The sequence below is a fragment of the Centrocercus urophasianus genome, unplaced genomic scaffold, assembly GCF_019232065.1.
Source record: "Centrocercus urophasianus isolate 14NV4802_14NV808 unplaced genomic scaffold, USGS_Curo_1.0 seq_28, whole genome shotgun sequence".
NCBI classification, from domain to species: Eukaryota; Metazoa; Chordata; class Aves; order Galliformes; family Phasianidae; genus Centrocercus; species Centrocercus urophasianus.
In genome coordinates, this window is record NW_024884844.1 from 8,645,584 (window position 1) to 8,667,991 (window position 22,408).

At 38.2% G+C, this 22,408-nt stretch overlaps 1 long non-coding RNA gene across 1 annotated transcript in view; it reads left to right on the forward strand.

Annotated features, from left to right (window-relative positions):
• LOC122164858 overlaps positions 1-21,977 on the forward strand; it is a 68,619-nt gene extending 46,642 nt beyond the window's left edge. The window contains exon 3 of the long non-coding RNA XR_006170328.1: positions 21,866-21,977. This is a non-coding gene — a long non-coding RNA (uncharacterized LOC122164858). The remainder of the gene's footprint in view (positions 1-21,865) is intronic.
• Positions 21,978-22,408: the final 431 nt, after the last annotated feature.

A 22,408-nucleotide genomic window follows, 5' to 3' on the forward strand; every position in this document is an offset into this window, starting at 1 on the left:
AGCCCCGCCCGGCTCCGCCCCGCCGGGTGGCACCGCGGGACCGGCTCCGGCCGCGCCTCGGGCGCGCTTTGTCTGCGGCGCCGGGCACGGCGGCCCCCGCCTCGGGGCGTCCCGTGGGAGGCACCCAGAGCCGCTGCCCGGGGGGAGCCGCTGGGCCGGGGTCGTGAGAGAGGGGGAGGAGATGTGCTGCACGCCTTTAGACGCGTAGGCGGCGTGGAGCTTTTTCTCGTCCCCGCTGAAGTGTGGGGAGAGGCGAGGAGCAAGGGGATGGCTCTTGCCGGGGGGTTCTGCAATCCTTTCGCTGGCTGCAGGTTGTTCTGAACTCGTCCACCATCTGGAGTTTGGCATCCGGAGCTGCAGATGCTTCGGCAGTGTGTGCTGGATAACATGGTGGCTCAGTGTCCCAAAAGCTCTTTACGTTACAGAATCACAGAATGGCCAGGGTTGGAAGGGACCCACAAGGAACTGGTAGAAAACAGGAAGCAAATAAAACGTCAAAATAACGGTGCTGCCAACTTCATTTAAACTTATAGATATGCATCTCTAATGTCTTGTGATCAAAAAACACCGAGTTCTTTATTTACCTGCTAATATCAGAACGCTGCTCATCTTTCTCCTTAATCTCAAGGCTGGGCAATTACTTTTTTAAAAGTGGAGGATGCTGAGAATCTTTCAAAATGGTCTCTTTCCACAGGCTGGATAGTCTACAAAATGAGAGAAAAGCCTTAAATTGTGCAGATAGAATAAAAATAGCATTCATAACATACGTTTGCAAGGAAAAACTAACTCTAATATAAAGGACAGTAGAAGACAATAATGAATTCCCTTCACAGATATCTCTTGGGTCTCAGTACTGTTGTAACTCATGCAAGTAAACTAATTTTCAGAAAAGATTTTGCTGGTTTTAGTTGGAGGAGCTTTCTTTCTTCCCATGGTTTCACAACTCCAATCATCCCGAGTAATTGTATTGGGAATAATTGGTTCACTTATGTGGATTTACACTTTATAGTTGGAATTTGGATTGAAGAGAAGAAGGGACAGGAGCATTCCTAACGCAATGGCATAAGCTCACATTACTCTTGCGGTCTCAAAGGATGAATGAAGTGAAAGTTTGTCAAAAGTTTTATTCGTAAAGGCTCCTATTGCCAGTTTACATGCTCTGATTTGACTACAGGCTTTAGATACAAGGATTATTTGTGGGTATTTGGCAAGTTACTCTCCTATCAGTCCCCTTACAGCTCTCCAACTTTTTATGTACTCTCATGCTTGCGATTGATCAGTAACACTGATTATCGTTCTTTTTTGTTAAAAATACAGTATGCAAAGTGTGACCCATAATGTCATTAAGTACTTTAACTACATCATAATTTGATAGTCATTCATATTTTGCTAGAAACTCTGCAGTATCACATGTAAGTTGCTTTAAAGGCAAATGCTTATTAATGATAACACAGAACTTTCCCCAGAAAATTCAATATAGTCTACTTTGAGTTTATGTCTGGAAAATGTTAAAAGGGGCACCGTGCCAGAGCACTAAAAGTATCTTCTACTGAGTCCACATTTTACAATATTAAACTTAGCCATACTTAATGATATTACTACTCTTCTGAAATCCTGTGGAAAAAAAAAAGGAGGGACAAAACTAAAATTGTTGTATTTGTTCCTTATTGTCTATAGAACCCACGACATGTTCACTACTTTCCAGACATACAAATCTGAAAATACTTGTCTCAAGAAATCTGCAGCCTGAGGTTAGATGACCAGGCAGATAAATGGGCAGTAAAACGAGATGGGGATTTTTTTATATAAGGCTGGGTGGGATCAGTTCTGTGTAATCATCTTTCACTTTTCATTTGTGGAGGATACACAGCTGATGGCATCAGGAATTGCAGTGCAGTTTTCAGCAAAGGGATGCTTTTTGACAGCCTTGCTGCTTGCTGAACCTGGAAACACGAACCTTTTTTCAGAAGTTATCATTTTGAACAGGTTCTTAAAAAATAGGTTAGGACATGGAGCTGCACGCGGGGGAAAACAGACCCTGCTTCCCAGAAATTCACGTCTGGTGGCAGATGTATTGTTATGGAGAAGGTATTCTCACCTCGGGAGGCTACAAAAGACTTAACGATGCTCCTGTGTCTATGCTGGGTGGGACATAATAATATGCCTGTGTGCAGGTGACTCGTGGTCAACAGTTGCAGATAAGCAAACGCAGCAACAAAAATAGTGCATAATCTCTAGAACAATTTGAGGAGTTTGAGGACTGGTTGGCTAATTACTGGGGTGGATAACCCAGAGTGTGAGGTATGGATGCACAGAACTGTAGGGTGTAGTTAACAGTACATGTAGGCAAGTGTTACATTCACACCATGGTTTTGCTGTGCAGATTGGCCCATATCAGAAAAGGATATTGCCTGACAATTGATCTAATAGGGTAGGGGACTGTGACCCAGACTTTTATCTGAATTCATAGATAAGAAGAAATTCAGAAGTGTGGAATAACCGAGTTCCATGGCTTAGCACTGAAGCACAGTAGTGCTGAGTAGTGGTAGATTTGGGGATTGATGAGATGTCACTGAAACGTGTTTGGATGAAGGTCCTCTGAAGCTAGCATTCACACTGCTATTTTTGTTATCTACAAAGCCTTTTGTTTCTCCTATCTGTTCAGATAGGAGAAAACTTCCTTTGTTGCGCAAAAGACCAGTGGGGGCAAGTTAATGATTTCCAAAGTGATAAGAGAAGGGGATTGTTTCTGCAGAGCATGTAATTTGGATAGCTAGCTACAAATCTTCTTAAGATGCAGTTAACAAATAGCAATTTTCAAGCTTGTTTTGCATTACATGTTTTTCTGGTTGCAGAGTTACTGTGAAAATCAGACACTTCTAATCCATGTAATATGTATTTTTGTTTTGGAAAATGTGCCCTCTGAGGTACAAAAATCTGACTTCTTACACTATTAAGGCAGCTGAACAATTTCCCAAGTTGTGAATCATTAACCTACTTTTTGTCTTCTAGAAAGAAACAGAAGTGTTGCTCTTGTAAGAGCAAAAATGTTTGTAGTAAGTCTTTCCGGTGGGAAAAATACTCTCTACATCCCTACATCCAGTATCCATAGAAGCAGAAAAATGAATTGCAGGACTTACTTAATTTTAAGGCCTTCCAACTGTCTTTAGCAAAGCAAACTTCCAGCTACTAAAAGTTTGATGGCACCATTGTCTTTTGGTGACACCTAACACAAGGGAGATTGGCTCTCTGATTTATGTAATAGATGAATGCCACCATAGTGTAATAATTACAGTGATGTATTAATAAACTGTTCTTTTTAAGATTAATGGAGTTATCCTTTCAAAACACACAGATGTCAGTGTCTTAAAAATACTAAACCAGAAACAGGGCAGAAATAACTGTACTGTGTAGTAAGGAGTGATTGATTTTCACTGTACATGTCACTGCCTGTACCAGAAGGCTTCTGAAAGCATATCTTTTGAATGAATAGCAGAAAACATGCTGGGGATTCACAAGGTGCTGGCTTTGATTAGTGGGTTGTTCTGTTCTAAAAATACTCCAGAGATCTGATATTGTGAGCTTGCTGGCCACTAAATGAAAAATGCTTTGCTTGTAATACTCAGGTGTTTCTTACCATACACCAGATTGACTTTGTGACAAATGGGTCTTCAAGTGGCCTGAAGTTGTATACATACAGAGGAAAAGGATATCCACTGTTGTTCTTCATTTGATCCTTCTGCTGCAGTGGGAAATGGATCAATCTTATGCCTGTTACAACAGTCACCAAGGGCTCGGTGGAGTTGGGTTTCAGCTAATGGCTCTCAGTTCTCTGGGCTCCCTGTCTCCGTTTCTCCATGTCCTCCTGCCTGTGCCTCTGTGCAGCAAGCACACCAACTGTTGCCCTGATCCTGGAAAGAGGACATCCACGCATCTTCTGGCCAGGCTGCCGCTCATTTGAAAGCAAAAATGACAAAATAAAATCAGGATGTACCATTCTATTGGTAGTATGTTTTGTTACCACGGGAAGAAACCTTTGTGCGGAAGGAATGATGCTTGAATATTAGAAAAAACTTAAAAGGAGAAAACTTACATTAGTAAAAGGTACAATCACACTTATTTCTTTACGGCACAGAAAACTGATTTCTTTACGGTTCCTTGCTTTTAACTAGGAATATTTATTTTGTTTCTTTCAAGTTTTGTCACAAGGCCAAGATGTCTAAAGTCAGCACAGAAAAGTCACCAGAGAAGCGAAAAAAGTGCTGTCCTCTAAAAGGAATCGCAGTCACTCCTGTGCTTTAATCCCACGGGCTTCCAGCAAATCACTTACCCTTCTGACTGTGTTCACCCAACTGTAAAATGGGGATAACAATACCTACTTACCTACCTCAGAGGAGAGCTATAGGGATTAATTGGTTGATGTCTGTGAGGTGCTTTGAAGAGAGAAAGTGCTTATTTTAGAGCCTGCCAAAATTATTGGTGACACTGATCATCTGAAATTCAAAGGGGACCAAACTCATTAACGATCTGATCTTCTTCCTCCATTTGGCAATGTTTATGGGTTAGCAAATCTCACTGCATCTGGATAGTTTATTGTTTGTTTGGAAGCAGAGTAGACTAAAAAGTTGCTTTGAACAACTTTGTTAATCCTTTTTACAAACATGGCTTCATTTACGTATCACTGAAGCTGAAGGTTTTATCTTTGATGATGGTGTAGCAAAATACTTCTAGAGTCATATTATAGTGATTTTTTTTCCAAATAGTGGTTGGATCAGAATTATGAAAACAAAGTAAATCCTGCCTAACTGTATGGTAAGTCATTTCTTTGCTATAACCAAGTAGGATTTGGGGTTCCCTAGTATTCAGATACTTTTCTGTTTAGCTATCAGATGTGGTTCTTGTAATGTTTTTTTATGCTGGAAAGTTCTGCTGAAAACCTGCTCACAGTTCAGTTTTGCTTCTGTGGATGCATGGTGAGAGCGTGCTAAATCCCTGTCTTCAAAGCTCTTATAGTTAGAAAACAATGTACGTAATATATAAATAGAAAATCTAGTTCAGGTATTCGCATATACGTGTATGCATTATCATAATATGACTTCTTCGTGCAGAGCTTTCAGGTGCAGTTATATCTGCTCAGAGCCTCTCCTTCCACTGTAAACTGCACACATGCACTTGGGGACACACCGAGTGAGTTGGGCCCTGGGCATCGTGATCCAGCTTTGCACCCAGATGCACTTTCCAACCTGACTCTATGACTCAAAGTACTTCTGTCAGACCATGTCAATGTCTACTTGCAGAGCCCAGAGGTAGATGGATCAAAATACATCCACTCATGTTTGCATACACTTGTTTGCTCTATACACTGGAAATAGTGTGCTGATGTTCTTTTTCCATCCTGACAGCTTGTGATCAATCTTTTCTTGAAAGAGTGTCTCTGGAACTGTACTTGGGATGCAGTGAAGTATACTAGTGTGTGCCCTGTTTTCTTTACCATTTTCACACATCTGTTTTAATTCTTTCTTTGAAAGTGATAGTGGCTATTCATTTTTCATGTGATTCGAGATTTTGAGTTGGTTGAAATCATTTCTTTATCTCCTTTGCCCAGTTATTTTGCATCCGAAAAGTGGCACTGAAAGCAGAATTAGGAGCAGCAACTCTTCCTGTTTGGCACAGTTTTGCAGTCAGAAGCTCACAAATGATTTAGTTCTATTGCAGCAACTCTGAAGGAAAGTCTGTGCACGTGGGTGCTGAGCCTCAGCTTGGATACTTGGTTTTGAATCTGTGTGCCAGGGATTACTCCCATCTGTGCTTCCTCACAGGGCTTGTGGCTGAATCTGTTGTTCAGCATCAGGGAGATCAGCCAAATCCAGCAATGTGCTTTTCCAGTGTTTCTTTCCATTGGATCAGTCCTCCCACTATTTCAATGCAAATTCACTTTAGAATTCCAAACATTTCTGTTCTGCTGGAAGTCAGGTTTGCCATATGCTGTCATTGGAAAGCCTTTGAGATACTGTCTTTTTTTCTAGAAGGAGGTGCAAGAGTGAGCCTGGGCTTATGTTTTCAAGTCAGTGTTTCCTCCTGTGCTAGTAAAATCAATGCCATGTACTCAGTGACCGTCTGTGAATTTTCTGTCTGTTGAAAAACAACTTTTCTAAAACAATCAAAGCATCTCTACGAAATGTTGGCAAATTTTCAGTGCTGCAGAGTGAAAGCCTTTCACATACAGCCCTTTCTAAAGTACTTCAGTAAATGCACATCAACAGCCTGCTGTATTCGTTGTCAAAAATATGAGGATGTTGACAGCTATATTCCTTTGTCCCTTATTATTTAGAGCTGATGTTGGATTTTGAAGAGAGATATTTGTTCTTTGCAGAAAGTAAAATTGTATGGAAAGTAAGTAGCAATAGTGCTGTGGAACTCCTGGAGTTATCTGCCACTGATGGAGATGCCCTTTTGAACATCTGATAGGAAAGATTTAGGGCCTAATCTTTGTAAACAACCAATGAGATCACACAGTGTGATTTCTTCGCTGCCATTAAACAGTGATCGCTATAAAAGCAGCAGAACTGCTTGAAGAAAGGATTGGAATCATAGAATCAGAGAATCACCAGGATTAGAAAAGACCTCCAAGATCATCTGGTCCAACCATCCACCTATCACCAATATTTCTGCATACTGTGTCATAAACTGTGTCATAGTTTGTAGATGTTGAACCTTGTGGATGCTGAACTTCTGCTTTTTGATTTAACAGGAAAGTAAATCCAAATGTCAGGGCATCTCTTACCACATCTAGAGTGCTCCAACCATGAGATAAAAAGCTAATCTCTCATAACTGGACTTGCTGAATGTTCAGTTTTCTAGTTTGAATTAATTTTCTACTGGAACAGGCAACTTTTTTTAAGCAAATATGCTGCTGAACCAGGCATCATCCACATAATTTCCCATAATGACTGGAATGAATCCTTTAAGACACCGTAGCATGATCTCTGGCTGATCTGACAGAAATGTGATAGCTCGCTAATGCTGGATCCCGATCACATCTGTACAGCTGAGTGGCTCAGCCAAAATCTGTTATTAGTAACTGGAGAGCCATCATCTCCACAACTGAAGATGAAGCAGGATCCTTAAGAAGCATGCAGAAGAGAAGATGAGCATCCTAAAAAGTACAGAACATTAAAAATCTATTCCTACATTCTTTTTTTATGAGGAGCTGTGTCCTCCCTGCCTTGGCAAGAGGAACTCACCACTGGAGCCCTGGGCAGCTTGTTTTTCACCATCTCATCAGGTGATTGCTCACACAGAAGAAGCATTTCTAAAATCAACTGTTGTGAATATTTACTCATGCCTGCATTTATGTTCATGGTTCAGTATACCTGGTTATGCATAAGTGCATCAGCACAGATTTAAAGCAATCTTCCCCAAGCATATACGTAAACAGAGATAAGGTGAGTAAGTACCAGGGAAGAAAAGGAATAAAAAATGCCAGCCAAGAAGGCTGTGCATGGGGTTTAGCTGTATCACTGCCTTCCAGGGCATAGCTGAACAGAATTATGTAAAAGCTTCAATACTCAGCAGAGATGGCTCCAATTCAGCTTAATTTACAATTCCAACTTTTCCCACTAAAAGTTGCAGCCTACCATCCTGTTCCTTCATTCCTGAGTTCAGTACAGCTGAACATGTGAAGAAAGACTTCAGTCTTGAAACGGTCACTTTATAAATGCACTTGTTATTCTAGGAATTTGCTGTTATTTAAACAGAAGGTTCTAGATTTCTGAGGTTTTTTTTCAGCACGGAGTGAATACTGTGAAAAACATGAGAGGGGAATTCTAAAAATATTTGTAGGTTACAGTCTGTGTTCAGGACGGTCTGTACTAAGTGCTATTTTATCTTTTTTTTTTAACTTATAAAAACAGGAAGGAGCCTCGCTACTTCTGAGGACCCTGATAAATGTCTCTACCTGTCGTTTTCTAGAAAGATCTCTTCAGGTGCCAAGCAGGGGTCACTGTAACCATGGATACTTGCACTCCTTTTTCCCCTTGAGTTTCTGTGTAAAACTTGGTATGGTGCCCAGTTCAAACCACATTGTGTGTTAAGTAATCATAGGCTCATTCTGTTCTTTGGTATTGTGGTTTTTAAGTTTTCAACGGTTGCTCTGTGGTTTGAAAGCTGTGTTTTTTATTCCGTCTTCATACTTTAAGTAAAGAAGATGCTAAAGCAAAGTTGCTTGATAACAGTTTTTCCACCAAAATAAAGTCTTTTGGGAAGGGTTGATTGTCATGTGGTTTAAAATTGAAACCAAACTAAGAAACCACTTTAGTGTAGCACTGTGTTCAATGAAATATATATAGCGCTGTACTGAATATGGAAAGAGATTTTCCAGTTCCTGGGATCCCTCAAAATGCACTTAGGAAATAAAAAAAAAACCTTGATCTGTTTCTAAAAATAAGGAAAATAAGAAGTCAAAATAAGAGTCAGTTTTAGAAAGTTGTGAAAATGTATTTTACTGAAAAGTGGAATGCTTATTTTCCATGAAGTACGCTATCAGTCCTCCTCTTCTGCTTTGATACAGATCTACAAAGGATCCACATCTAGTTGAAGGAGCGGTGCAGTACAGAAGGAGAAACTAATTATAGATTCTTCTCACCTTTCAAAAACATCCTGAGTTGAATAAGGCAACAGATCCAGGGGTATATAATATGAATGAGTAAATGGAAAGGGAACCTGCCCTTCTGGATGCGGAAGAAAAGATCAAGAAGTACCATTTGATCAGATCAGAGGAACCTTATCTGAAATAACCATGATGAGAAGTCTTAGAACAGTTAATTTTCACAGATCTGTCAAAATTAGGCCAAAGTCATGTGACTGTTATTAACATAGGCTACTGTTGTTCTGTCAGGCAAAACTTCAGAACAACTTTTGATGGGAAGAATATTTGTAGGTGCGGAAGTAAATGGACAACAGAGCAAAAAGGAAATAGAGTTTATAAAGGTATACTGTAGTTTGACTACTTAATGACTTTCTTTGATAACTCATTTCCTAGGCGAAGGTAATAGAGTAGATAACGCTTGCCTGGACTTTATTAAAGTATTTCATATGATATCATTTGAGTGCTTACTAGCTTAGTTAGTCTCTAGAGTTAGATTCTAATCTAGAGTCTGTGGGAATTGGTATCTGTCATGAATGAAGAAGTTTCTAGAAGGGAAATTATAGTGATGACACTAAAAGGGAAGCAGTAGATTGCAGGAAGGTAATTTGTTGAGCTCTTCAAGATTCAGTGTTGGAACCAGCTGTACTTACTGTTTTCCATCAACTCTGGGGAAAAGGTAGTAAGATCCTGACATTCGCTAGAAGTGGAAAGCTAGGTGCCACTGTTAAAAACTGGGTTATCCTCTGGCATGACTAAAGGGAGAAAAACTTCAGTATATCAACTGACTGTAGGATGAGTCTGAACCACCAACAATATGTCCTTGGATATGTCCTTGATTATTGAATGTAAGAAGAACAGTCTACCAGAAGAGAAAAATATACTACCACTACCATATGGAGAACTGGAAAGAAAAATTAATTTAGATAGAATAGGAATGGGGAAGGGCTACTGGGAATGTAGTAATGTGGATTGAGAATTTCACTTGTGGCAGGAGGCTGAAGGAAATTTTATGCCTTCATTCACAAAATGAAGGTTGAAAGGGGCAGTGAGGTAGGCACTTGAAAAGAAATACTTGCTCCAGTACCAGCACACAAATGACTGGATGTAATATCATGCTGAACATATTATGTAAAAATATGGTAGTTTTTAACTGACAAAGGAATATCCTCTAGGGTCAGTTTCCCAATAAAGGAAAATTTTAAGGTGGGGCAAAGCAGTCAACTGCTTTGACAAATTTACTGGGACTCACTGAGCATAGTCCAGTCCTGTTATCCTAGATTCTCTTCTGAAGTTCTGTTCCTTTGATAGCTGTATGTCTGTGAATGTTAAAATGACACATACCTGATGACCAGAGAATAACTTTTATAGTAAACATTTTATTTAATTCAAAAGTCTTTACATTCCTACTTTTAGCATTTCAGGTGCTAATAGGATGACAAGATCAGTTCTGTGTAAGATGGAAATAACTGACAAGAAAGTACCATTTTGGTGCCTAAAGACAAAGTAGTATTGAGTAGTTCCTAAAATCCTGATTTTGTTCTAAGAAAGAAGAAATTTTCAGCCACAAATGTCAGATTCTAGTGTCCAAGCCATGAATCTATGCCTGAGTTGGTGAGCAAGTTTCTGTTGACCAATACAGCAAATGTACTGCTTGTATCAGATGTAAGTAACTGTAACTTGAAAACAGGTTTTAGAGTAGCATATAAAACCAGTCTTGTTCTGTATCTAATTATCACAAAAGCAATCACAGTCATTAATTCAGTGGTGTCTGACTATGTAACGGACACGCTTTTAGAGAAGCTTCAAGAAGAGTCAGTCATAAACAATGTTTAGTCTGAACAATTCCAAGAAAAGAACAGTTCAAAGCTTATGAACAAAAGGACAAAAAGGCCTTTTCATCATCTGTGTTATTCTTGGAAGAAGGTGCTTTCCTACAAGACAGGTTGCAATCAAAGGCAAGAAAAGGCAAGTAAAAGCAAATGGTAGACATACAGAGCCAAAATCTCTATAGGGGTTAGGAGCAAGTCAGGACCTGACACAGTAAAAGTAAAGTTTAATTGTATTCTTAGTCTTTAACTTAGTGCCCCATTGCGAGAAAGGCTGCAGACTCAAAAGGAGATAAATTAGATGTTGCTTGGCATTATGTTAGATACTAGGGAATATAACCAGAATCACAAATCCATTGGAATGTTGGCTTTATTAATTATTGCAAGGGTAGATTGCAGAATACCAGAAGATATCTTTTTAATATGAAATGCTATGTAGAATTTGAGTGTGCACCTGCATCTGTCTTATAAATAGGTGGCACACAGTGAAATAGAAGTAATACAGTAAAGAACAGCATGATTCCGTGTTCTTCTAGGTAATTACCATTTGATTACAAGGCAAAACTTGTGCAACTTACACTGCAGTAAGAGACAGCACTGCAGTAAGAGACAAGAAATGGCAGTGAATGTTTAACTAGCTTCATGCCCATCCTTTGGACTAAAGTTCCCTGAAAAGGCTTAGTTTCAAGCAGCAAAGTACTGTACATTCGTCTGTGAATCTTTGTAAAATTTGTTTTGTGAAAACCACTTTCTATGCAGGTAAATTCCTTCTTAGGGAGAAGTTGCTTTGTTTTGCTTGTGAGGGTTCACTGAACAAAATTTAACAGGCAATTATCTTCATTGCTATGGAATAAAGGAAAAAAAAAGTAAAAATAAAACTATATGTACAACGCTTGAAACAAAATAAACTCCTGTATGGTCACCCTAGAAGAGCTCGTCCAGCAGAAATTATCATACATTAAATACTAGGAAGATCAGAATTGTCTTATGTATTTACTTGAAAATGTTTACCACAGAGGCAAAATGTCTCTAGAGGCCAGTCTAACTTTTGCATCTCAATTTTCTTAAAAGTTATTTAATGAAGTACATAAGCATGGAGCTGAGCCAAACATTGTGACCCTTGTGTTGCTCTGAAAGTGCAGAACTTTCTGTGAAGTTAACATTGTTTATGGAATTAAGGCTGCTTCAAATTAATTTAGGTTAAACAAGGACGAGAGGAAAGAGTAGCGAAGAAGAAAAGATGAACAATAAGTTCAGAAGAAGCAAACAAGAAGAGCGAGAGTTGAGTCACTGGGGGACAAGAGCAGGAAAAGATGGTGACAGATGAAGTTGAGAGTCCTTCTTTTTTTATTTTCATTTGTTAGAAAACCACAGACAAACAACCTTAGCCTGATAGGTAGGAAGAGGTGAAGATTTTTCAGTCAAGGAGCAGGTCTGTTCAAACTGCTGCATGCTGAGCAGAATGAAAAATGGGATGGCAAAGGGAAATGGGGGCCTGAGGGAAAATTTGTCCTAGCTCAGTAAGGACAAGGGTAGTACTAGATTCACAGAGACTTATTTATCATCCAAGGAAAAAAGACAAGGAAGGTAGAGAAAATTGTGGCCTTCCTTAAAATTCTGTGTGAAATACTTTAGATCCGAAGTTGTTTTATAACAGCATTTGTGCTTGTATTTACTCTAAAAAGAGATAAACATTATTCTTCTGAAAGTATGAAACTGGGGACTTTCAAGGTAGGAAAACCTGTTTTATTCCAAGTGCAAGTAGAGCTCTATAAGTAGAAGTCAAATATGGATCCCACTGTAATTTCTTCTTCTTGCTGTGAGATAGGAAATCTCTGTATCTTTTTGCCCACCATGTTATTATTAAAACATTTCTCATGTAGATATAATCTGATCTCTATCAAATAACAATTTTATTACAACTAAGCGATCTTCATACTATTCCTTTTGTGCACACATACACAAGCACACATGCACACAGACATACACACATTCTCTGTCCTTGGAACTGTGAAATGGTGCCTGGAGAGGCTTTGTTCTTAACAGTGAGCAACTTGTAGCATATTTCCCATTGTATTACATGACAGAGATCCTCAGAGAACCAAAATAATCCCCACAACTCACCAACATAGCATTGTATCTGTTCTCATTATAGGAATTCCATTCATGGAGGACTTTATTTTTCATAGAGTAGTGCTATAATAGCTTCAAGGGTCCCACCAGTCTTGTTCCTAACCTTAAGGACTTACCTACAGAATAGAAAGAGTTGATTTAGTTCTTCCCTGAAGTAGTCAATGGGGTGCCATTTAGGTCGAAGTGTAAGATGGGGCTGCTTGTCCATTAGGAAGTGGAATGAAACCACCAATTCATTTTATGTAGACTAACAAAACAGCTGCCAGACAGTAATAATTTTCAGTCAGTGCTGACCTGGGGTAGATTTAACAAGTGACCTAGAAATGAAAAGCTTGGAAGGCAACTGCAAATCCCCTGAGTTACTTTAAAAGGCATGCTTCTGAAAGACTGAGAAATATATAATTTAGAAGGAAAGGACAGCATGTTTTAACTAATATGCCTGCATTTTTTCCAGGTTGGATTATTTTTCACTTGATGCCATCATTTATAATGAATGTAAAGTACAACATCATACGAATAATAATGTTTTGTATCATCTTTGCATGAAGTTAAATTAACTAGTGAACAGGAAAGCAGTAAGGAATCAAACTCTTGGAGTAAATTTTTGCATTTATGTAAATGAGTGGAAATGCTAAGAGTAAATACAGTGCATTTTGAAATCAGTATAATATTTCTTTCCTTGTCCCTGTCAGAGGAGGTGCCCAAGGCTGGGTATTGAGACAATTTCAGAATGAGGGCTTGGACAAAAAAGAATGATGCTGCTTTTTTGGAAGACGTCAACAAAAGGAGGCTAAATTAGAAAATAATGAATGGCCTGGAGAAAATAGAGGAGGAGCCGACTGCCGTCTTATTCACAAGAATAAAATAAGAGGACAATCAATGAACTTAAAATAGTGGTGACCTCTTGCTCTTTTGGCAGAGAAAGCCATGCAGCTGGTGTGCCTGCGTACCAGTAGCAGAGGGGTCACTGACCAGGCATGGTGTCTGTGAGTGCTCCCGGAGGCTGCATCTGCTGAACTTTCAGCAGGACGAAGAGGTAGATAGGAGTACAAACACTGCCACTGCCACACTGCTTGGGCTGCCTGCGTCTGCTTCTGCTTGTGAGAATTGACAGGGAGCTGGATGAATTGTGTGTAGCAGCCACTCCTGGCTGCCTTCCTTTTCTACCATCAGTATCAGCAATTCATATTAGATATCTCTGGTGTGAAAACGGAGAAATTTGAAGGTTAATTGGTACTCAAGAACAGGCTGCTCGTGCTGGAGAAACACTCCTTGTCTATAGTCTGTACACAGTCTCGCATGCTCTTTAGGTAAAAAGGCTGCAAGTCTTGCCTGTGGTCCATTGGACTGACTTGGTGGTCTGCCTGTAGACTGTAACTGATCTTTGATATAAAATATGCGAAGTTCAAATATTGTAAATGGAAATATTTTTCCCCATACTATAAAATTTACACTGAAATTCTGCTGCAAGAATTTTCACATCACTGAAGTGAAAAATGTCTAGGGATTACAGAAAGAAAAGGTTGGTTTTTATTAATACTGTATAGATCTACTGTTGCTAGAAAAAATATCTGGCTCTGTAATAAGTTTCTGGGGAAAAGTAGTAGGTTGCAGTAGGTTACTTTTTTTTTTTTTTTTTTTTTTTTTGTTAGGGTTAATTTTCTGCTGTTTTAATACCCTGAATTGATTCATTGTGGAAATGGTGGAATCATATTGCTGCAATCAAGACTGACATTTGTGGAGCAGGGCATTACATCTTCTTATCCATAATGCGAAAATGCATTTTTAGAGATCTGTAGAAAATATAATGGCTGGCATGGAGGAAAAGCAAAACATTTATCAGCTGTCAGGGTTTTTGCTTTTGTAAGGCTAACCACTATCCAAAGAGAAATGCTGCATAATCTCAGCTAGAGCCTAACGCACTACCTGCATTTTTAGACATAAAACACAATGTTTTAATTCACTTAGAGAAAGAACTGTTCTCTAATCCTTGTTACACAAAACTTGTCAGTTGGGACGCCTGCGTTTTATTCATTTTATTCATGGCTTTACCTCTTCTGCTCTGGATGTCTTCAGGCAAGTCATTTAACCACTACTGCATCAGCTTACTGCTCAATGAAAAAAGATAACATTATGTGTGCTTGAATACTAGAGAACAGCCTTGAATATGAGATGATATCATATGATATAGGTCATAAAAATACATGATAAGTTAATATTTCTTAAGTTTGTGGAGGTTTTTGTTTGTTTGTTTTGTTTTTTAATCTTTGGCTTTGATCTGGTCGTAAGGGTGACCTCTTGACTACTTCACACCAACCAAGAGGTGCCCAAGTGCAGAAGAGGAACTTCTGGTATGAGTTGCTGGGCCTTTTCTCACAAGTGCAAAGTTGCCTTGCATTACCTCACCTTTACTACCAGGCACCACTCCCCAAAGGCTGACCATGCGCTCCTTTTACCTCTGTTAAATCAGGGTGGTCTGTTGTTATAATCCATGTCTGTCATGGCTCTGTCTACTCATTTCCTGAGACTGTACTGTGTACAAAATATTTTTCTTCTGCTTTCAGCCAGCAAGAAAATTTTAGTGGTATTGTTCTGAGAGGTTGATGGAAATACTGAGTTTTGCAGTTTTCTCCATGGATCTGAGGTTGTTGACCTCTATTGAGAGAGCTTGTGGGATAGCAGCTGAGCCATTTTTGTCTTCTGCACACCTAAATTTTGCTCTTGGTGTTGACAGTTTCATAGTTTCAGTAGGATAGAGTTGTCAACAAGGGAAGTTGAGATCGTAGCATGAAATGACTCCTCGTTTAAAAGGCACCGAAGGAGAGTTTTGGAGAACAAATAATCTGATTTTACTGAATGCCTTCTATGAGATGAATGGAGGGGACTGTACACATAAATGATTACAGTCTTTCAGTGTCTTGCACTAATTTGAAGATTATGAAGACTTAATGAGACATACTTCAAAGGCATATTTCATATTCCCACATATGCACAAAAATTGTGACTTTTTAGTTCATTAACATATGACTTTCTGTGGTAAATTTTTAATCCATTGGTGAAGAACACTCCTACTGATGAAGGTAGAAAAGGTTTTTCCACACAGGAATTAATTGATAAGACATTCTATATTTTTTACTTAGGTTTATATTTTGGTTTCAATATCAAATCTCTGCAATTCAAATAGAAATGTCTTTACCTGGGTTTAGAAGGAACGTGTGCCTGGACTAAGTTAGCAAGCAAGGGGGGAGTAACTTGGTAGGTTATACAGAACCCCCTCTTTTTTGCAGTCTAGATCCAAATTGAACTTCTACAGGTGCCTGCCAAGGGTGTTATCTGTTGACTGATTAGGGAAAGATTCTGAGGTTTCTCCTTAAAAAGAAATGTGGAATGCTCACTTAACATACGAATTCAAAAATAATGGGGACCAACAAACAGAGCACACTGTTGCTGAATGAGGATTTGCAGCTCACATATGCTTATAGTGAAATTTAGAAATCTATATCAGTACTCCAAGGTAACTGCTGTGCATGAATTTAAGCACAAGTGAACTTTGCAGAAGCGATGAGCAATCGGAGGAAGTTGTAAGGAAACTTGACTTTTAATTCACTTGTAAATATTGTAACTAGTTCTCATATATTGTTAGTAGTTAAGTACAGGGTTACAAAATATTTCCCTAATGGTTTCTTTAAACGAATGTTATGTATCAAAAAATATTAAGGTCTTCGTATGCTTACAGTTATGTTTAGAATGCTTAATGAGTGCTAGGTGCAGAAGAGATTATATTTAAACAGAGAATATCTTGGGGAACTTTCAGTGCATGAACTCTGTAAAACTGCATTTTACAGTATACGGGAAATTATCTTGCCATGGACAGTAAGGAATTCAGAATTCAATTTAATGAACTTACGCCATAAACTGTTAGCTCCTCTTCTCTTAAACCTGGAAATTAACGAACATCAAAACAATGAATTCTGATAATCCTCTCCAATAAGGCTTAAATTCCTGCTGTGATCCTTTGCTGAAGGAGCTGCTCTTTAACAATGAGCCTTACAGAGATGCTCCCCAGGGCAGGGAGATAGGCAGGATGCAGGCTTGAAAGTTTGCTGGCCCAGGCAAGATTTTTATAGCCTTCAGCTAGGCAGCACCAGTTAATTCAGAGAACTGTTTAACTGACTTGTCATCATACAATGTTTCTCTATCTGTGCTTAACTGAAAGCTCTTGGCTATACCCTTTGGCATCACATTGACAGCATTACTAAAATAATTAGAAAGCTGAAATCAGGAAGTCAGGTAAGGGAATGGCTGAACAGCATGAAAACAAAGACATGATAGTGAGCTTTGGGGTAATCTTCCTTTTCCTCTTGATTTCTTCACAAAGCAATACCTACCTGCTGACTACTCAACATCACATCTTCACAATAACCCCCTGTTCCTCCTTCTATTCCTCCCACTCTGTCACTTATTCTGAAAAATCCCCTCCAACTCACAGTTCATTCTGAAAGCAGAAGGAACTATGCATGTTAGAACCAAACATTTTCCTATCTTCCAGTAACTAGTAAATATATCTGCTTTGTTTTACAGATTTTTTTATTGTTTTTTTAATAGAACTTAACCCACCAGAGTGCACTTTTGTTTGTGATGTTCCCATGTGTCTCTTGCTATGTTGTGCATTGCCCTTTTTGTGCTCCTGTCTCTCAGAGGCCTATAAGAAAACCTGCTATGTTGTGGAATTTATAAGCATTGCTGGTAACGGTGAGCTGCTTTATTAGAAGCACTATCACACTGTGTATGACCAGTGGTCATTTTATGAGCACTCTGTAACTGGAATACAGCAAAGGACCAATTGGGAGGAATGGCTCCTATCTTACACTTCCAATGTAAGAGTTCATAATGGAGTTGAGAAGCAGAGTTAAAATGGAAAACAAAGAGTATTATCATACAACACAGATAAAAAATGAATCAGAAAGACTCGTGAGATATTTATTGGCATAATTTATATTTAAATTAGTTTTTATTTATATTAAAAATTATTTACATTAAAACAAAACGTTCTCTTTAGAGTTAGAGAAATCAATGTTCCTGTTGGAGAAATCATTACTAAAATAACATTTCCCTCTTCCAGAAAGCTGCTTTTATGTCTCTGTTTTTGAGGAAATGTCCTCTATCTGTGTCAAAACCAATCTGCTTCTCTGTGGGAGCACATCAAACTCAGACTCTTCACTATGTCATGCCTTCCTTCCACTCTTACCTGGCAATGTTTTGAACCACACCACATTTCTGAATGGACATACGAGATATTTAGAACTCCAGCCTCTTCATTTTCACCTTAACAGAGACTACAGAAGAAATGAGCTATTGAGTTGATATAATTGGTCTATTTGCTTGGCTTCCTGCAAAAGTTCAGTTATGAATATATATAGCAAAGTTAACTAGACTGATCACTAGTGCTTCCGTTAACTTTGCTTGCAGTTGGAATAAGCTGGTATTTTGATTACAATATCTTCAGTGTGGCCATTAATAGCAAGCATGGTCTCCTAGAGTGCCCTGACTTGCTTCTGAGGTACGTCCCCAAACACCTTCCATCACATTAAATGTAAGTGGATGCAGTGTCAGTAAAAGCACAGCAGTTCAAGTAGATTTCATGGAGTGGGTGCTCTCCTTTGGCTTGCCAGGCTAATTGGAAAGATTTAAGGCCAGAGAACCTGAATTGGATGACAATCACACTTAAACATTCATTTGATGAAAATACTCGTGCAGTGAAGTATACAGCAAATGCAGTCTCCACAAGCAAAGCTTTCTTTCTTTTCTTTCATTAAAAAACAAAAAAACAAAAAAAAAACAGAAAAGAAAAAGAGGAAATTAAATTCAGGAGGTCACATTGATGTTTACACAACTGAAACTTTTGTAAAATTTAGAGTTTGGCACAAGTATCTGCATGTCTAGCAAAACTTTCTGTTTGCAGCAAAGACTTGGGGGCTCAGGGCCAAAGGTACTGCAACTCTGAGTTTTGGCCTGTGACATTTTTTTCAAAGCTCCAGCCAACTAAGCTTGTATAGATGGTGGAAATCGTATAGCCTTTTTAGCCATAAGTTTTGACAGTGATGCATTAACAGATGACGAAATGTGTTTAGAGCATCAAGAAAATATCAAATACTTAATGATATAGCTGTTTCAGCTACAGGCAGAAAATGGGATGGGTTTAATAAATGTTGAAGCAGGTGAGAGAAAGCAGGTAAGAGATATCAGATAAAGCAGGCCCAACATGTACAAACTCGAAAGTGAGAACCTACATTCCAGCAACATTTCCTATTGCAAGTTTTCCAAGATTTTGATGAGAGTTTGGAACAAAAGCTGTTCTGTTCCTCCTGGGGTTTACGTCACCAGTTGTCTTATTATTCCTGATCCTTTGCCAATCATATTGTAAGCTTTGAGAAAGGGATGAAAAAGCAGCTTTTCTCCTTTAAAGAGATTTGAACTTTGAAATCTTATTACTGTGACCATTAATTGCAGAAAAGGACAGTCTGAAATGCCAGCTGTGGAGTACAGTAGAGGTACTGCTGACAACAGTTTTGTTCCACATAATGGCATTTCTGTATGGTGAACTTCAGATTGTAAAAGTTCTCATAAATGTTAGTTGTTGGGTTTTTATGTTTTTATATACATTTTTTTTAATGGATTGGAATAATGTACATTAGGAGAATGGGATTGAAAACAAATCCAGCTTGACAAGCAATCTTCATTTTCTAGTTTTCTTTCTTATTCTGTCATTTTGGAAACATTGATTGCTTGTCTTTAAAACCTTACAATTGTTTTTAGAACATTTTTAATGCAAATATATATCATTCAGTCCTTTGCAACAGCCTAAAAATTAAAGCAATGAAAAGGGGGCAGTCTTCTATGCATTAACTGTTCAAACAAAGTGTGCCTAGGGGACAAAATCCAGGGAAGGAACTGCAGCTGTTTCTCTAGGAGAATGTACTTTTGTACATGTATCTGTGGAATAGCTTTATCTTAATAGAAATGCATTACTTGTATTTGTATTTGCATCTTATTTTGCTTATAAATGCTCTAACATGGGTTTTACAGTGCAACAGAGCAATTTAGCTAGGAAATGTGTTTGCAGCTCATGAGCTGCATTTTAGGAATTTCATTTTAAAACCAGCCCTGCAGTCCCTTTGCCAGGGCATATCCTCAGGACATTTTCCAAGGAGTAATTGGGACTGTGTTCACAGATGCACAATTGTAAAGTCTTCAAATTGTTCATGTATCAAGCCAAGGATGCTACCAAGGAAAGCAGCAGGATTCCCCAGAAGTAAAATGGCCTGTGCACTGCACTGAACACAGTTATTTCTAGTCTTAGAAGTCTTGGATAAAACGCATGCGTTCTGAAGTGTTTGTCACTCAAAGCAGTGATTGTAGAACTGAATGGTAAAGCAGAAATGCAAGCGCTTTTCAAATGTTTCCTTTCCCTGTAGCTTAGACTCTGTTCTCTGTGCTACTGGACTGCTTGAGGAATCTTGATCTATCCACAGGTCTGTATTTGAGCTTTCCACAAGTTAAATTCCTCAGGATCCTGCAATATTATTTCATTATGGACTCACAATTTTTTAGAAGTATTATTTTGCAGCCATTACCTGATTTTTTCACTCAACCGACTTTCTATTGAAAGTATCTTTTGGGGAATAAAACTCCACTGATTTCTTTCCTTTTCCAAATCATCTTTTGAAGCCACTTCTGATAACTTTTTTAAGGCAAAATGATCACCGAGCATTCTCAACACTGAATGACTCTGGACTCAACTGTATTTTCTCAACTAAAGGCTTCAGAGTTGTGTCCAGCCTTGTCCTATAAGATCACATTTTGTGAAAGAAGATATATCAAAAGATCAAATCAATGTATATCATCATCAGAACTTGCATTAACTGCAGTGCAAAAATTTGCAGTGATTTTGAGTCCTATGGTACTTGGATTTTCCACATGGAATCATTTCAATTTTTTTAATATTAGTATTACATTATTTGAGGGATTATTGAAATGTTAACATTTTCACTAAGAAAATTAATATAACAAGTGAACTTTCATGCAGTGTATATCAGATTTGTTGACTTTGTTGGTGGTGCTGTGCAGAGACAGAAATGAATCTGGTAACTGGCTCATGGGAGAAGCAGTCATGTGGAATCAAATCTTCTTCCCAAGCCTTAAACCAAAGACATGCTTAAGGACTAAAACTATGAAGATAATTTTCCCCAAGAAAATGGTAGCAGTAGCTGAGATAGACCTCCCTCATCACTAACAAAAGTGCAAATGCAGCCTTAGCCAGAGTTATCAAAGCATCTACTTGCTAATATATTACAATATTTTTAATAACTCTTGCTTATTTAATACTTGTCTTCTTTCTATGTCTATTTTTATAACTTTTATTCTCTAAGAGCTGTGTACTTTCTATATAACTTATAGTAAGATCCATCTAAACTAAGGAGGAGATACTTTGAAATGAGATCTCTATTTCTACAAAACAGAATGTTTTATTCTCTGATAATCCAAATGCTCCTAAGGATCCACAAAAATTGAACAAACCTTAGTGAGATGCCCTACCAGTAGTCACAAGCTGATGTTTTCATAGCAGATGGTAAAATCTTGTAAATCAGACCACGGAAATATTAAGAGGATTTTACGGATATCTGAAGTCTTGATATTATGCTTTCAAAATCTTTGCACTGTTATGTAAAATACTAAAAGCAAGCAGTGAAGCTGGTTTATTACTACAATAAATTAGCCTAGAAGGAGGACTTGGAAACCATGGGTCTGAATCATAATGTTGGTATTAATGGTACAGGAAGGCAAGTTTCTAAAATACGAAATGTCATGCTTGCTATGTATTTCTTAGATGGGAAACAAATGGGACTGCATAGCATGAAATATTAGAAAATAATAAAATCTGGTACAAGCATTTTGTAAAATTGTAAAGGTTAAGAAGTAAGGTTATCACAGTAGATAAGATTCATAATAAATCTAGGGAAAATGAGGTCTTCACAGGGTTTATTTTATTACGCTGATCTTAATTTTATCATATGCTACTTAAAATGTATTGCTAAGGACTGGAAGAGGGAATGTTGCAGCAAACAATCAAAGGGAAAGGTTTTGCTTTGAGACCTTACTCAGTGAACAAAATATGTATTACTGGCACTGAACTTGTGTGACATTTTACAGATATATTTCAAAATGTTCTGAGATGAAAACCATTATCTCTGTTTTACAGATCATGAGATGAAGGCTCAGAGAGATACCTAACAGTATCATACTGAAGATCATGAAGTCAGGAGCAGAACTGAGGTGAAACTCTAGATCTCTTAACTCCATCCCAGCAGAAAACAAAAAGGTACTTGATTGATAGTACATTTCTAAGTGGCTATGTTTACAAAATAATTCAAAACTTTCCAACATATTTTCAGTTGTCCCTTGATTGCATCGCAAAGCGTTCATTTTGAGAGTGTGGTTATATTAGGACAATTATATATGGGATATTTTAGTTAAGCAATAAGCCAGGTTACTATCCTATTGAGTTCGATAAGAGTCTTTAGGGGACTTCTGCATGGGGTCAAGCAAACCTCCTCCTCCTCTTTTTGTTACTTTTATTGTTTTTCTTTGTTTGGGTAGTGCCTGCAATGCTATGGGCAATTTCCGAACATAAGGCAATATTTCCTTCCCTAAGAAGCTACGTGATAAAAAAAAACCAAACAAAACCAAAAAAAAAAAAAAAAAAAAAAAACAGGCAAAAAGATAAAGAGTAGAAGGGGTCAGA